The sequence below is a fragment of the Prunus dulcis genome, chromosome 3 (assembly GCF_902201215.1).
Source record: "Prunus dulcis chromosome 3, ALMONDv2, whole genome shotgun sequence".
NCBI lineage: Eukaryota > Viridiplantae > Streptophyta > Magnoliopsida > Rosales > Rosaceae > Prunus > Prunus dulcis.
This window is the reverse complement of record NC_047652.1, coordinates 3,809,470-3,814,802: the sequence shown is the minus strand read 5'-3', so window position 1 is coordinate 3,814,802 and position 5,333 is coordinate 3,809,470.

Sequence of the window (5,333 nt, the reverse complement as noted above, 5' to 3'; positions counted from 1 at the left end):
TTAATTTGGACGAGAGATGCCGTATAAATTTTTAAATAATTTGTTTATGCAATATATTCCGAAAAATGCGGGACAATAAATACTCACATTCATACATTCTTATTTATTATTAACTAGTTGTTAGTCCAGCAGTGTCCCTTATTTTCTTCATTGAAAAATGTTTTAAATTCAAAGACTGATAAAAAAAGAATAATACTTTATTTATTTATTTATTTAAATAAAGACGGTCGGTTATTTGACAAAACCCAATATAGTTGACTTTAATATTCAAGTGATGTATAAAAAATTAATAATATAAAAAACATAACATAACACACAATCATTGGCAAACTAATCACTCACAACTCATAATCGTTGGAAACTTGATATTTAACTGTAACACCCCGATCCCAAATTTCCCCAAATTTAACCCTTATTTAATTATTTAATTATTTAAGGGTATTTTAGTCATATTTTTAACCGGAGAGAGTTTGGGACCGTGAGTGGGCCCAATTCGGAGTTGGAACGAAGAAGTTACGAGCAAAACAAGTTCAGTGGCATAACCGTAAATATTTCGAAATGGGATTTTTTATAAAAATCTGATTTTTCCCTCTCTCTCTCTCTCTCTCCCTGCGCAGAACAGCCCCCCTCCCGAGTTACTGTTCACAGCGGCGGTTTTTGGGCCGCCGCCGCTGCATCCGGCCACCACTTGGGGTGGCACCGGTCCCAAAAGAACCGTGCCATCCTCCTCTTTCCATCCCGACCAATCTCAGCCACCGGAACCACCTGTGCTCGCCGGAAAATGCAAAAATCCGCCCGAATTTAACCCAAAATTCAAGGAGCTCGATCTCCCTCCTCCGGCCGCCATTTCTGGCGATCAAGGTATGAAAATTCATCCTCTCTTCATGCTCTAGCTGATGGTTGGGTAGGAATTGATCGATTCGTAGCGTAGGCAATTTGATTTTCGAATTGAAATTCGGCCGAACTTCGGACGCCGTGTTTGGCCATTTCCGGCCACTTTTTGGGGGTTGCCCAAGAACAAAAGTGGCTCCAAATAGGGTATTATACCTAGGGTAGGAGTTTGGAGCCGTGGTTTTGAGATTTTCCGGCGAAGCGTTATCGCTTTGGGCACCCGGTCTGCCCGCGCGTGTGGCGGCGCGTGGGCGAGGAGGGCGGCGCGTCTCTGTCCAGTTTTGAGGTCCTCGTGCCGTCACGAGCGCGTAGGATTTCGCGGATCTCAATTCGGACGTCGTTTGACTATCGAACGGATATCGCCTATTGTGCGTTATCCGGGTTCGATAGGTTGGGACCGTTGGATGGACCCAAATTTAATATATGTTAAACTAGGTATTTCTAGGATCGTGTAGGAATTCACGGATTGTGAATCGGAGCCCCGGATGTTCCGATTTAATATTTTAAAGTTTATCTTTTATATTAACCGTTAGATCGTGCGATCGTGAGCGATCCGACCGTCCGATCTGAACCAAACTGGTAGGACGAGTGTCCTATAATTTATAGAGCCCGTAGGAACTTTCGGATCGGAGTTTGGAGGTCGTGGTCCCCGTGGGCCCGTTTAACCAGGGTTAGGGTAGTTTGACCCTTGGTTGACCGTGACTCTCCCGAAGTAATCTCACCGTCCTAGGGGGATTATCGGGTACTAGACTATTGTTGGGGCTTACGCAATATTAGAATTAAAATATAATTATATGGTTGTACAAGGATACAACAGAGTCTAGAATGTCAGTTGGAGTGCTATATGCACTACCTTAAATACCTCCCCGGATTTTGGATTAACTACTAGCACTACCAAGTGAAAGTCAGGTCTCACGTGGCGTAGGTTATCCGGCGTTGAGACAGGCCCCATACGTGGCGTTGGTTGTACCGGCGTATGGGGAGATATTGTAATATTGTGTTGAGGTCGCACGTGGCGTAGGTTATCCGGCGTGTCGACAGGCCCCATACGTGGCGTTGGTTGTACCAGCGTATGGGGAGATTTGTGATATGATGTTGAGGTCCCGCGTGGCGTAGGTAATCCGGCGTTGGGACAGGCCCCATACGTGGCGTTGGTTGTACCGGCGTATAGGGAGTTATGTGATATGACGTGCAGGTCTCGCGTGGCGTAGGTTATCCGGCGTTGAGACAGACCCCATACGTGGCGTTGGTTGTACCGGCGTATGGGGAGATATGTGATAGTATGGCATGGTCGCACGTGGCGTAGGTTATCCGACGTGTTGACAGACCCCATACGTGGCGTTGGTTGTACCGGCGTATGGGGAGATTTTGTGTAATACAGAGAAAGGAGTTGAGGTATCACTTGAGAGTGGAATTAGGTTTTATGGAAGAACTACGTGTGGCTTGATCCCTCAGTGAGGGTACGTAGGCAGCCTAAGGTTATTAGGTGCAGCCGCATACTAAATATTAGTCATAAAGGGGTATTTGAAATTGTTGGTAGTTGGTTGAGAATTATTGGAAGGCCGAAGGCCATTTGCATGAATTGCATGAAATTATATTGTGCATGCTGCCAGTTGAGAATATAAATTGTGTTTTCATGCAGGTATAAATTTTGGGAAATGTCCAATTTATAGGGGAGACTCTGCCAAAATTTCGGCAGAAAGTCTCGGTCTTTAGTAAGTGGGCCCGGCATCGGGGTGATGTCAGGAATTTCAAAGGGTTCGTCCCGGGTTTTGGAAAAATTCGGGGCGGGTCCTTTCATTAACTACATCAACGATTCCTTTGTTATTGACTTGACCAAATCAAAATTTCCACACCCCATTATAAAACAGAACGTAAGGTTGTCAACTACAACCTTAAAAACAAACACGTAGGGCACGTCTTGTTAAAACGAGGACAGAACTTTTGGTGAAACGAGGAAGCAAGTTTCGTGCATCTAAGAAGTTGATAAGCAATCAAGCCTAAGTCCATGCGATTTCTCATATAAAAACAAGTAGATCTCATGACGCGTTACCATTGCTCCTAGGAAATGTCGTGCATCTAAGAAATTGAGCTACTTGACCAGTTACCGTTGCTCCAAGGAAACTTCATTTTTTCAGAAAACATCTGAATTTCCAAACATACCTTCAATTCGTCAATACACAGAAATTATTTATGGCCTTTGGATGGCTTTTTCACGCACACATTCAATGGCAACTTCAGTAGCTTTATGAGCAGAAGGCTTGGTGTAGGTCCCCTGTATCCTTGAATCCACTATGCTTTCTATATCAATATTCTGTGTGAAGTTTAGTTTTCGCCCAATCAGATAAGTTAATGCATTCATCTTCTTCTTCTTCTTTTATTATTATTGCTGGCCTGCCGGTGATTAGCTCTAGCAACACTATCCCGAAGTTGTATACATCACTCTTTTTCTTGAGCCGTCTTGTGCGGTAATATAATCAGAAAAACATTATTGGATAAATTGATATTTATAGTTAATATTAATATATAAGAGTATTGTACCTGCAGAAAATATATGGTGTTGCAAATTTCCATTGGCCACTTACTCATAAACAAGTGCCACATTGTCACCTTCATCGCAATACCCAATTACAAAAACCAATTTCGTATGGTGAACTCTCATCAACAATCCCACATGTTTGAGTTGAAATTAGTCCCACATTGAAACACTAGAGTTCCTAGAGGTCTTTATAAGACTTACTCTTACAAATAGAATAGTTTGGATTGGCCATTCAAGTGACCCAATTGAGTGGCTCATGGATATGGCATTTGGGTCAATGGATAAGTAATATATATTTAATTAATCAAAAGATTAGCCTTGGGGGCTCTTGGGCTCTGTGATTTAAATTAAATCTGATTAGTTAATTAATTAACTAATTATTTTTTAAAATTCAAATATCATATAATGTTTTTGTCTTATTGAGTTTGTCCTGTAAATTCGCAGAGAACATTCATATCATCATTCTTGTATAGCCGCACAGATAAACACACAAATTTCGCTAGAAATTAATGCCCTAGTGCTAGGACTTTGATTTAGCAAGTTGTATCTCAATAGAGCAAACGCCGTATTTAATTTCATTATTCTATTTGTGTTTCAAATATAATTACTAATTAAAGTAATTTAAAAAGGCTAACATATTGCTTAATTATATATATTAAATTAAAGAAGTAGGCCAAAATCCAAAAGTAAAGAAATAATTTTATATTTTCTTTAAAATAAAAAATAAAAAAAGTAAACACTTCTCCCGACGAAATTTCGTCGGCACATGTATTAGACTTCTCCCGTTAAAAAAACTTATGCCGATAAAATTTCGTCAGGAGAAGTCTAATCCAGCAAATTTTGCAAGCGTAGACCTGTGCCGACGAAATTTCGTCAGGAGAGGTCTTCTTAAAAAAAATATATATATAATCTTAGGTTAATTAATTTTTAAAATTTTTATTTTTAGTAATTAAATAATATTTTGGCCTTATTTAATTAGTTAAATTAGTAATTAAATTTTAATTATTATTTATTTAGTGAATAATTAGTATTAGATTTTTTAATTAACTTCACGAATTATATTACTTAATAAATAGTAATTCATTTTTTCTTTTTTCTTTTTTCTTTTTTTTAATAAAAATATTCGATAAGTAAAACATAACTATTAATCAAAGTATTATGCTACTATAAAGGCATAGCCGCGCGGTTGGACTTATAAAATATTCTTTTTTCAAAGTATAGCGGGGCGGCTATACTTTGAAGATATTCTATTTATATACATTATTTTTAAAGAGAAACCTGCATGCCGCCTAGCGCCTAGCGCCCATTTTGCCATGTGTCAAAAATCGTATAGCCGCGCAGCTATACTAATTTTTTTTAATAATAAAAACCGTAGGGGCTATACTTTGTTTGTTATTATTATAAATAAAAAAAAAAAAACCCCGGGTTGGAAAAGGTTTGATGACAGTCTCAATCCTGATGCTAGAGATTTTCCTGTTGACATGGGTTTTGCAAACTTGTGTATCATGAAAACCGGCAACTCGGAACAGAAAATTGCAAACTAGCTATGATATACTCAAGAAAAACATACATCAAGTACTTGAGATATATGGAATGTGGTCTAAATTTGATATTGGAATCTACTTGTAATCCTCTTTTGTGTAGTTCGTACCGAGTATTGGAATTTATTATTATCTTGTCAACTTTATGATTCCTTATGGAAACTGGCAAGTGAAAAGATGTGTAATGTTAAAGCACCACCCTAGATTGCAGAAAAAAAAAAAAAAAATTGTTGGGTTTATTAACAAATGCGTCTGGGGGTCATCAATTCAGATTGCTACATTTTGTTTAGTTATCGTACTCAAATATATTCTGGGTTGACTTTCTTGGGCAGGTTTTCCATTTCCTTTATACTTATGTCGTT